This window comes from Cupressus sempervirens, chromosome 9 (genome assembly GCF_028749045.1).
Source record: "Cupressus sempervirens isolate cs-2001-9-10 chromosome 9, ASM2874904v1, whole genome shotgun sequence".
Taxonomy (NCBI): Eukaryota; Viridiplantae; Streptophyta; class Pinopsida; order Cupressales; family Cupressaceae; genus Cupressus; species Cupressus sempervirens.
The window spans coordinates 438846754-438859790 of NC_143126.1; the positions used below are offsets into that span (position 1 = coordinate 438846754).

Sequence of the window (13037 nt, forward strand, 5' to 3'; positions counted from 1 at the left end):
TTGGGCTGCTTGCCAAGTGTTTGACAAAATGTCAAACCATCGAAATGTGAAAGAAAATGATGCTTGATTTAGCTATAACCAGACAGGGTTATTACAAAGAGTCATATCAGTCGTTATGTTGTGATTGATGTCAAGCTTGAATTGGTAAGACATCATGCTAATTCAATAGAGTGTCATATCATTTGATTGATGAAGAAGATTTGATTGATGTACAAGATTTGAAGAATGTATAGATAAGTATGTAGAATTTCAATGGGCACTTGATGAGTTAGACTTTGACAATATAACATTGATTTGATTGTTTTGCATGAGATGATTAAGTGTTGAGATCATGTATAAGCAAGTTAAGAAGTCATGAAGTGAGCAGACAAAGAAATAGTAAGTTGCACCGCGCTAGTTAGTGAGGTTGGTAAAAGAAGGATTAATAACCACCGAGCATTCACAGTAGTCACCAAGCACAAGTTAAGTGAAGAATATTTCAAATTTATAACTCTCTATTTAGAATCACAACAATAACAAAACTAACTATATTATTCTACCCTCTAATTTAACCCCAATCTTAAGTATGTCTCTAGATTGGGCTTCCTAGCTCATAGCTACCTTGTCATCTTCCCAAGAGCGCACCCATTAAGATTCTTCTTAGACGGGCAATAAACTATCTATTTAAGGGATGAATGAGTTGTTCATTGATGCTGATCAAATTATTGTTGAAGTTGATAGCCAAGGCGAAACCTAGCAGAATTGTATTGCTAGATCAAGCAAGTGAAGTGCAAAGTTGATCTGTATGTGAGTAGATCAGCTAGAAGGAAGAAAGAGGAAGAACTGAAGAGGAAAGATGAGTGAGATGAAGATCTGAAACAACAAAGGTAGTTGCATATCTTATCAAATCATTGCAGTGTTACTCTCTAACGATTGTAGCAAAAAATCTCTTAACCGAATGGACTTAATAGTCTTATTTGTAAAACTTTTTTAAAGTAACATTCCTTTCAATTTCTATAAGTCCTTTAGAGAAGGCCACTCATATTGAGGAGTGATAAGGTCTAGATGATCTTTGGTTTAAACCCCTAACAAAGTCACATCTAACCATGTGCATATAACCTTTAACAATGTTGGCTCCTAACAAAGCTCACTTCAGAAGAGTGAAATTTCAAGTTGTCAGTTCCCAAGTGGTTTTTCCCTTAACAAGGTTTCAACATTAAAAATCATTGTGTCAAAATGTGTGGATGAATTTGTTGCATATTATTTCATGTTGCAACTCGGTATATACATAGTTAATTTCTCTGATACTCAGTAGATGAAATTAATGAAGCTAATAGTTTATTAGTAATGATTAAGTTGAATGTTATTGTGAAGTTTAGATCTATTACTGAGCTTGTGTATTGAAAGTATAAAGAGTCAAGCGGTTGAAAAGTTATAAAGGACCTAAGCATAACTGATTCACCCCTCTCCTCTCAATTATTAACAATTGATATCAAAGCTCAGTGCTTGAAGGAGAAAATTTAAAGGGACTTAAGATAAAGATTCAAAGATACACAAGAAAGAGGTATCTAAGTTGAACAAAGAGAACTTTGCATCATGGAAAAGAAGGATGAGGCTATATCTGTCTAGAATTAGAGACTATGCATTATATTATCTAGATAATGAGTACACACCTCCACACCATCCTATGACAATTGAGCACATGAAGGCAAAGCAAGAACATAATACCCTAATGATAGAGATTGCGTCTTCTTTGAATGATGTTCAATTTGATGATATCAAAGATTGTGCTACTGCAAAGGAGATGTCGAATAAGCTTGTACTTGTTCATGGAGGAGATTAGAAGGGCAAAAGCTAAAAGCCTAAGAGGAAAATTTAATAATATGAAGATGAAATGAGAGAAAATTGTACAATATAGTAACTAAATCCAGGAAGTGGTTAGTGTCATTAAAGTTGTTGGAGGAGTCATAAGTAATGAAGAGGTTGTAAGTAAAATCCTAAGAACCTTGTTGCCTATTTATGTTGTTAGAGTTTCTGCTATTCAAGACCTGAGATCTATTCCTAGTAATAACATTACTCTTGATGCTTTAGTCAGTAGATTAACTTCTTTTGAGTTAAGCAACTTTGATAACATTTTACCTAAGGTAGAAAATGCTTTCAAGACAACTCTAACCATTGGAAGTTCAAGGAAAGAGAAGAGTACTCACCATAGCAAAGATGAAAGTGACTATTAATCAGATGAGAAAGAGAAAGATGGTCTGGAAGCATGTTGGCAAGAAGGCTACCAAGAGGAAAAGGAAAGTTTATAAGTAGGTTACCCCTGATTTGTTTCAAATGCAATGAAGTTGGTCATATTGCATCTAGATGTCCTAACAAGAGCAGGAATGATAAGAGTGACAAAAGGGAGAACAAATACCGAAGCAGCAAAGATTATAAAGACATGGGAAAGAAATCATGTTACCTAGCTAAGGAAGAACACACCAAGTCAGATCTGATGATCAAAATGAAGGTGAGGAAGTTGTGAATGTTGTTGTGAAAGAAGATTCAAAGGAATTAAGGTATGAAGAAGAAAAAGCCCTTATATCTCATGTTAGTAAGAATGATACTTTGATTATTGATAGTGGTTGTTCACATCATATGACTGGTGATATTGATAAGTTTGATAAACTTGAGGAGTATGATGGTGGATTTTTTAAACTTGGAAATGATGTTCCATGTCCTCTGAAAGAAAGAGGTTCTCTAATGTTAAATGACAAGATTAGATGTGATGATGCTTATTGGGTTCAAGGTCTGAAATACAATTTGTTGAGTGTTGCACATCTGAATAACACAAGTCAGCGACTGGAATTCAAAGATAGGAAGGTGAAAATATTTGATGGTGATCGAGAACTGATTGGGATTGATGATCAAACAAGAGGTAGCTTATTCTACCTAGATTCCACTAAAGATACATGCTTGTTTGCTAGAGTTGAAGACATTTGGTTAGGGCATAAGAGGCTTGGTCATGTGAATTTTGACAACATGATTTAAGTCAGTAGAAGAAAGAAAGAGGTTTACCGAGTTTGCATAAGCCTGATAATGCTATGTGTAAAGAATGTCAACTTGGTAAGATGACTAAGTCAAGTTTCTCAAGAAAATCACATTCTTCTAATGATATGTTGGATTTGGTTCATAGTGACCTTTGAGGACCTATGAAAGTTAAAAGTTATTGTGGCCATAGATACTTCATTCTATTTGTTGATGATTATTCAAGAATGATGATTGTAATGTTTCTAGAAGTTAAAACTGATGCATATCAAATGTTCAAATGGTATAAGGCAAGAGTTTATGAAATTGGTAAGCAATTGAAATGTTTAAAATCTAATAGAAGAGAGTTTAAGTCTAATGAATTTGCTGAATTTTTTATTGAGAATGGAATTAAAAGGCAAGTATCTGTACCAAGGACACCACAACAGAATGACATTGCAAAAAGGAGAAACAAATCCATTGTTGATTGTGCTAGAACACTACTAATTGAGAAAGGAGTTGTACATATGTTTTGGAGAGAGGCTATTAGTATCGTTGTCTACACTCTTAACTCACTACAATTAAGAAAGGTACAAACAAGACACTTTATCAACTCTGGTATGGACACACACTAAATGTAAGTTATTTCAAAATCTTTGGAAGTAGATGTTCTATTCATAAGGATTCTAGAAATGGAAAGTTTGATTCAAAAGGAGATGAAGGAATATTCCTATGATACTCTACTAGGAGTAAAGCATATAAGTGTTTGAATAAAGTGACTGACACTATGGTTGAAACTAGAAATGTGAGAATTGATGAGTTTGCAGATAAGAACAATGAGGAAAGCGAGAAAGAACCCAACGATTATCATAGATTTGTCTATGTACAAGGAGTACCTAACACTTCACCCGAGTAGAAAATTGAGTCACAACCAAGGTTCACCGAACTACAATACAAAACCACCAAGCAACAACCTGAAGTACCTGAGCCACAGTAAGAGCATACCAAGCAGAATGTTGTGCCCCAACCGAGTGATGAAAGTCATGGAGAACCAAGAACTGAGCCTATTTTGACAAAGTATGTCAGAAGACATCTTTCACAGAATCATATAATTGGAGATAAGAGTGTTGAAGTCATGACAAGAAGTATGTTGAAAGATAATACATGTTTGATTTCTGATTTTGGGCCTAGAACAGTGCAAGATGCTTTGGAGAATGAAGATTGGACCAATGCTATGAATGAGGAGATAGAACAAATTGAAAAAAATAACACATGGACATTGGTACCGAGATCCAAGGACAAAAATGTGATTGGTACAAAATGGATTTTCAAGAATAAATTGAATGAGAATGGAGAGTTGTAAGGAACAACACTAGACTAGCATGTAAAGGATGTGGATAGGAAGAAGGAATTGATTATGGTAAAACATTCGCACCTGTTGCAAGACTAAAAGGAGTAAGAATACTACTTGCATATGTTGCATACAAAAGATTCAAGGTCTACCAAATGGATGTCAAGTTTGCATTTTTTAATGGAATTCTGGAGGAGGAAGTCAAAATTGAACAATATGAAGGATTTATTCACCTAGATCAGAGGAACGTGGTATGTAAACTACACAGCCTTGTATAGACTGAAGCAAGCACCCCGAGCATGCTATGAAAGATTGCATTCCTATTTGATGAGAATTGGTTTTGTTAGAACTAGTGACAACAACAATTTATACTTGAAAAGTGAGGTTCACGATAAGGTCTTAATAGCTGAAATATTTGTTGATGGCATTATATTTGGAGGAAATAAATTGATGTGTCAGTCATTTGTTGATGAAATGAGAAAAGAGTTTGAGATGTCAATGTGGTGAGATAAAATTCTTTTTGGTTTGAAGTTCATCAAACTAAAGGAGGAATATATATTACTCAGTCCAAATGCATAAAGGAGACATTGAAAACTTTTGGCATAGATGATTCGAGACCAATAGGTACACCTATGGTCACTAGATGTAAACTATCTAAGGAAGACAATTTGGTATAAGTGAATGAGACACTGTATAGATCTATGATTGAAAAGATGCAATATGCAGTTCACAACAAACTTGATAGTGCACATGCAATTGGAATAGTTGCAAGATTCTCAGCCAATCCTAAGGAGACACATATGATTGCAATGAAAAGTATCTTTAGATATTTGAAAGCTACTAAAGATTATGGATTATAGTACAAGAAAGAAGGAGATTTTGAGTTAAGAGTCTACATTGATGATCATTGGGCAGGAAATGTTGATGACAAAAAGAATACTAGTGGTGGAGCTTTCTATTATTTTTGATGGATCGCTTGCAGATGTAGTTGGACTGCCTTCTTGGTATGTTTGTTCCAAGTGCAGCGTTCTCTCTTTATAGTGCAATAATAGTTTATTATTCAATTACACACACACATGTATATATATGACATAGATATATCACATATACATATAACTTCAATTTAGTCTCATGAGTTCATCCAACAGAAGCTACCAAACATTACCACTCCCTCTTAGCTAGGGAGGATAAACACAAAACAGATGTTACACCATTGGTAATATTATGAATGGTAAATTTTAAGGATATCTTTGATCAAAAGATATCTACCATTTTGATATCATGAGTATTGGCCTTCAGAAAATTAACATATAATATTCACCAAATACTCTAAATAATGGTTTGCGGAATACCAAAACATGATATTCACAATTTTGAAATCACACGAGTATTAGCCTCCAAAATATTAACATATAATATTCACCAAATACTCTAAGTAATGGCCTACAGTTATATCAACATATGATATTCATTAAATACTCTAAGGGCCCATTTGGTTGTAGGCATAGGAATTGAAAATTAGAATACTAAATGGGAATAGAAATGGGAACAGGGAATGAGAATGGAAAATGGTAATCCCAATCTCATTTGGTTCACCTGGAATTTGATTGGGAATATTTTAATCCTTTGTTTGGTTGTACAAAATTGGAAGTGGAATAAGGTTAAGTTTATATTTTTTTTATTTTTTAAAATATTTTATTTATTTTATTATATTATTATTTTTGGTTAATTATTTCAAAAATTGTAAAGAAGTTAGTTTTTATATTTATATTTTATTCATTGAAGTTAATACGGAATTTAATTTATATCAATGTTTTTAAACAAATAGATATAATTCAATGTTTTTAAGGAATTGAAGTGATGGCACTAACACTACACAGCCAATGGATATTATATTCAACTAGACCTAATCAAATACGAAAGGTACCATTTTAAGCCTTGTAATCCTTAATATGAAAATACATTGAATCGACTCTATAGCCATTTTGTAGTTATATTACATATGCTCCCTGAATTTTTTTGTTTTCTAATGAACCTTCTCCTCAAATTTCCAAGCAAACGTGTTTCAATATTTAGAATTACATTATCAAAACAATAGCAGCAACAATATAATGGAAGTGAACGCAACAGTTGATAAATTGATAATTCATTCAAACAATATTTTCATTAAGTTGATTGTAAATAAAACTATCTGAATGTTTTGTGTAAGGCATTAGTGATAGATGTCATTAAGCCTTTCTATGACCTAGCCAATAACAAAAATTCTCCCAATAGATTCGAAATCAGTTAATCTTGACCGGTTGTCTGTGTGACAAGTTTGGGTTCCTGAAATGAATCTACATCTTACATTGTTGGGTTATTTATTAAGATGTTTGGTGTTTATTAAAGAATGATTCTACATCCAAAATTTTCAGATTATTTGTTTGAGATGTGATGAAATCAAGGGGCACTATTATCATTTTGAGAAATCAACATGTGATCAATAAGCGTTATTTTTTGAAGTGCAACACACTTGATTCTAATTAGAACCCATTTCAAACTAAACATACAAGGACCTTGTTTTCTTAATAAGGAACTAGCAAATAGTGTAAACATCGATGTGTGCAGAGACTGCAGATGTTACATCTCAATTTCCTATGCTCCTTTATAGTGTTTGTTAAAATTTCGAAATTCATCAAGGATGATGAATCACAAGGGGTAGGGTATGTTACATCCCAATTTTTGGCTCCATTTGAGATGTTCATATAACTACTGAGGTATCATGTGAAGTCGCGTAAAATTAGTTACAATCATGTGAAATGGTAAGATGGTTAATCATTATAATCTCATATGAATTGGCATGCTAGTTAACCATTATGATGATATTTTAAGCTATTTTGGAAAGTTGGTTAGTTATCATGAATTCATGAAAATTGAAAAGGCAGTTAGCCTTTATGATTGTCTATAATTGATAACTTGTTATGGTTATATGATTAATTGTGGAGAATTTCCTTGTAGGGAGCACGTCAAAGGGGTAGGAGCATTTTCAGAAAAGAATTGGGCACAGGGGCACCACCATCACTGGGCAAATAGGTATGAATCTTGAATCAGCATGGCTAAGAGTAAAAGACTAGGCAAGCAAGAGTGTACGTTGGGCAATACCATGAGCTACTTAGTCAAACATATAGAAAAATGTATAGCTATCATTATCGTAATTCATGTTCAAAACCATTACCTTTGTTGTTCTATGTTGGCATCTTCATTCTTCTTCTTCTTCTACTATATATATAATGCCACCATGATATTAATTCGCTAGCTCGTCTCTATTAACATATGTATAAATATATGCGTGCATATATATGTCGAGATGATGTGAGGTTAGAATAAATCATAGTCCTCCAAATTATGCACGTATACAAATATACGTATTGTAATAGATACGACCTTGGGCATAATAATAGCATTATGACATCATTTGATAAATAATATATAGATATATAAAATTAATTTTTATTAACTTTCCAAAGGAGCTCTTTAATATTTCAAATTTATAACTCTCTATTTAGAATCACAACAATAAAAAAACTAACTATATTATTATACCCTCTAATTTAACCCCAATCTTAAGTACGTCTCCAAATTGGGCTTCCTAGCTCATAGCTACCTTGTCGTCTTCCCGAGAGTGCACCTGTTAAGATTTGTCTTGGTCGAGCATCCTCTATCCAAGGCCAATTACATATGCATATGTTGACAACATCAGAATATTCTAGCACATTGATTCTCGACCATGGCGGACAATGAAAATCTTAATATCTCACATGCTCCTTGCTTTGAGTCTCATTAATATCCATGGTGGTAACCCCATAGGTTAACACAGTATTATCCACAAGTATGATTCATTAATATAAATAAATTCATAAATATTATTAAACAAATATAATCCATAAACATACCTCTCATACCTTCTTTTCTTGGTCTATGTGGCTCCATCCTTAGTTGGCCCTTCAATGAATTATTCCTTCTAGAATTATCTTAACTCTATGATACCATTTCACAAAGTCACTTCCTTATTTTCTTTCATACTACTTTCCTCTTCCATTTTTTCTTTTTGAAGTCCTACCTTCTCCTCTTCTTTTTCCCCTCTCTAAAATAAACTCTCCTCCCTTTTATATCTTAATTTTAAGGATTCGTCTATTTGTTAAACATCTCTTGACTTTTCATTAGATTTAGTTAATTTATATTATTCTATGTTATATTATTTATTTACTTACTTATTTGTGTTTATTATTATTTATTATTAAATTCTATTTAGAAAGTTAACATACTTTCTACAATATTGTCTCTTGTATTTAATTTTAATTCTTTATTTACTCATTTTATTATTTTATTATTATTTAAAATATCATACTATAATATAGATTAAATAATTATTATTTCATAGTTTTATATTTTAGTATTAGATTTAATATAACTTTATTATCATTATTTATTTAATAACATTGTATTATCTAATTATTATTAAAATTTTATCTTAAAATGGGGATATGATAGTCCGCCCTTCCTCAAACTGTTTGTCATCAAGCAATTAGATAATTTCTTCTGTTGAGTTGAAATATATATTTCTTGTAGTACAAATTCTTAGGTTGCTATCATGGATATGTTTGAATCCTTTCTAATAGTCATTAACTTTCTACATTAGTCTTTCATATAGATTATTTTTCTAGATCCCCTTCAACCCTAAAGGATGGCAAGATCATACTCTGATACCACTGTAATGTCCCCACTATTAGGATTAATTCAAAACAAGTAATATCTGCAAAATAATGGTTAGAATCACAACAATAACAAAACTAACTATATTATTCTACCCTCTAATTTAACTCCAATCTTAAGTACATCTCCAGATCGAGCTTCCTAGCTCATAGCTACCTTGTCTTCTTCGGAGCGCACCTATTAAGATTCTTCTTGGATGGGCATCCTCTATCCAAGGCCAATCAAATATGTATATGTTGACAACATCAAAATATTCTAGTACATTAATTCTTGGCTATGGCCAACAATGGAGATCTTAATATCTCACATGCTCCATGCTTCAAGTCCACATTGATTCTCGGCCATGGCAGATAATGGAGATCTTAATATCTCACATGCTTCATCTTCGAATCTCATTAATATCCATAGTGCTAACCCCATAGGTTAACACAATATTATCCACAAGTATGATTCATTAATATAAATAAATTCATAAATATAATTAAACAAATATAATCCATAAACATACCTTTCTTACCTTCTTCTTTTCTTGGTCCATGTGGCTCTATCCTTAGTTGGCCCTTCAATGAATTATTCATTCTAGAATTCTCAACTCTATATCTACTTTCTAAAATTCTTCCTTTTCTAATTATAAGGAAAGGACAAAATATATTTTTTTGTTTCTTCTTTTCCAAGAGTCACAACCTTTCATAATACAAATCCTTCAAGAAAAGTCACAACACTTCATAGTTATAATCCTTTCAAACTGTTGGAACACTTCATAAATAAAATCTTTTGGAAAAGTCCGAATAACTTTATAATCACAATATTTTTGAAGAGTCAACTATTCAAAATTATGACCCTTTCAAAGGTTCACATCCTTTCAATATCATTGATACCATTTCAAAAAGTCACTTCCTTATTTTCTTCATATTACTTTCATCTTCCATTTTTTCCTTTTTGAACTCCTATCTTCTCCTCTTCTTTCTCCTCTCTCTAAAATAAACTCTCCTCCCTTTTATATCTTAATTTTAAGGAGTCATGTCTATTTGTTAAACATCTCTTGAATTTTCATTAGATTTAGTTAATTTATATTATTCTATGTCATATTATTTATTTACTTATTTGGTTTATTATTATTTTTTATTTAATTCTATTTAGAAAGTTAACTTACTTTCTACAACATTGTCTCTTGTATTTAATTTTATTTCTTTATGTATTAATTGCAATTTTATTATTTTTTAATTATTTAAAATATCATACTTAATATTATTTCATTTATAATATAGATTAAATAATTATTATTTCCTAGTTTTATATTTTAGTATTAGTTTTAATATAACTTTACTATCATTATTTATTTAATAACATTGTATTAAGTAATTATTATTAAAATTCTATCTTAAAATGAGGATATGACAAATAATGTATGTGAAAGAGTCATATCAGTTGTTATGTTGTCATTGATGTCAAGCCTGAAATGGTAAAACATTATGCTAATTTAGTAGAGTGTCATATCATTGATAAATGAAGAGAATTTGATTGATGTAGAGGATTTGAAGAATGTATAGATAAGTATATGGAATTTCAATAGGCACTTGATCAAGTAGACTTTGACAATATAATATTGATTTGATTGTTGTATATGAGATGATTAGGTGTTGAGATCATGTATAAGAAAGTTAAGAAATCATGAAGTGAGCAGACAAAGAAACAGTAAGTTGCACCGAGCTAGTCAGTGAGGTTAGTAAATGAAGGATTAATAACCACCGAGCATTCACAGTAGTCACTGAGCACAAGTTAAGTGAAGAATAAACAGTATTAACCGAGTTGAAATAGTGGTAACCGACCATAATATTAACCAAGTGAGTATAGTGTTAACTAAGAAAAAGAAAGATGAACCGTTTCTAGAAGAATCAGTTTGAGATTGACATTCGATAAAATTATGGATTAATCAAGAAGTCTCTACGATAAGGATGGAGCTAGTTACAAGATCAACGATTGGCGAAATTCAAAGAAGATCTGATGGAAGAAATTTAATGATTTGAAATGATGCACAAAGTTCAAGGAGAAAGCATGATACCCAAGTGTCTAGACTCTAGATACAATGAATCTAAGCTGGATGAAGATCGAACGATTGTGATTAAGCGGCAAAGCATTGGAGAATCTGGTGAAGTGGCAATAAACTGTCTAATTAAGGGATGAACAAGTTGTTCATTGATGCTGATCAAGTTATTGTTGAAGTTGATAGCCAAGGTGAAACCTAGCATAACTATATTGCTAGATCAAGCAAGTGAAGTGCAAAGTTGATGTGTATGTGAGTAGATCAACCAAAGGAAAGAAAGAGGAAGAACTGAAAAGGAAAGATGGGCGAGATGAAGATCTGAAACAACAAAGGTAGTTGCATATATTATCAGATCATTTCACTATTACTCTAACAATTGTAGCAGAAAATCTCTTAACCGAATGGACTTAAACAGTCTTATTTATAAACCTTTTTTAAAGTAACATTCCTTTCAATGTTTGTAAGTCCTTTAGAGAAGGCCACTCATATTGAGGAGTGATAAGGTCTAGATGATCTTTGGTGTAAAACCCCTAACAGAGTCACATCTAACCATGCACATATAACCTTTAACAACATTGGCTACTAACAAAGCTCACTTCAGAAGGGTGAATTTTTGAGTTGTCAGTTCACAAGTTGTTTTTCCTTTGACAGGGTTTCCATGTTAAAAAACATTGTGTGAAAATGTCTAGATGAATTTGTTGCACGTTAGTTCATGTTTACTATTTCATGTTGCAACTCGGTATATACATAGTTAAGTGGTTTGATACTCAGTAGTTGAAATTAACAAAGCTAACAGTTTACTAGTAATGATTAAGTTAAATAATATTGTGAAGTTTAGATCTGTTACTGAGCTTGTGTATTGAAAGTATAAAGTGTCAAGTGATTGGAAAGTTATAAAGGACCTGAGGATAACTGAATCACCCCTCTCCTCTCAGTTGTCTTACACGGGATATAGTCGAGCCACAAAGGGGTGTGGCTACATGCATTCCCATTGATGGGTGGAGATAAGCCAAGCCAAAACAGGAAGTCAGTCAGCAGTCTTGAGGACATTCCAACGAAATCCATGCAAGAAAATTTGAACTGGGAGCGACAGGTCACACACAATATACAGGTGTAGACCAGTCGGGCTGGGATGCTTGTCATCATTTACAGACTTCTACATATGCTCTGACGGGACAGAGCCGGTCTGGGCCTGTGAACTGAGATAAGAGTACTGCAATAGATTTGATCAAGGACGAAGAACTGTATAAAATGGAGCTGTACTGTCTGTGGTAGGAAACTTAACTTCTACTATCAAATTCAAGCATCGAAAACTGTTCAGGTTCGTCTTTCCTGGTTGAAGTTGACTGGTCCACATGATGTATTTCGCATTGAACTGAATAATGTTTGATTGTTATTACTATGGTGCTTAAGGAATGTTCTTTGTTTGCTAAATACGTTTGTGATCTTCTCAATCATTCTGCAAGATTTTCTGTAAGTAAACTTTGAAAATTTCAATGCATAGAAACAAAAACAACAACTCAATCTTTTCAAACGATCTATCTGCAAAGCTCAAAGATAGCTCAGAAATACTGAACATCAGACCATGCCAGTAACATCAATCAGTATGGGTATAGTGTTGTAGTGGGAAAGTGGACTGGGTCATTTCAAAGAGCTATATCTGCAACACTTGAATAAATGCCTTCTGATGCACAATTTTTTAATAAGCACAAGGAGGTTGCTCCTCTAAAGGCGGACTGGTTATGTAAATGCCACCACTATAAATGGCGTTAGCATATTTATGTAATTCAGCCAAGCATAGAGGAGCATGCAGACACATAATGTGATGAATCTTCAATGAGCAATAGAGTTAGATTGATTGCTTGAAGATCTTGGTATATCACTCTGGCTACACTTGACTCAAAG

General features: G+C 32.6%; 1 protein-coding gene across 2 annotated transcripts in view; it reads right to left on the reverse strand.

Moving 5' to 3' along the window:
• LOC149539185 (hydrolase family protein / HAD-superfamily protein) overlaps positions 1-13037 on the reverse strand; it is a 193216-nt gene that overhangs the window by 19067 nt on the left and 161112 nt on the right. The window lies entirely within an intron of this gene.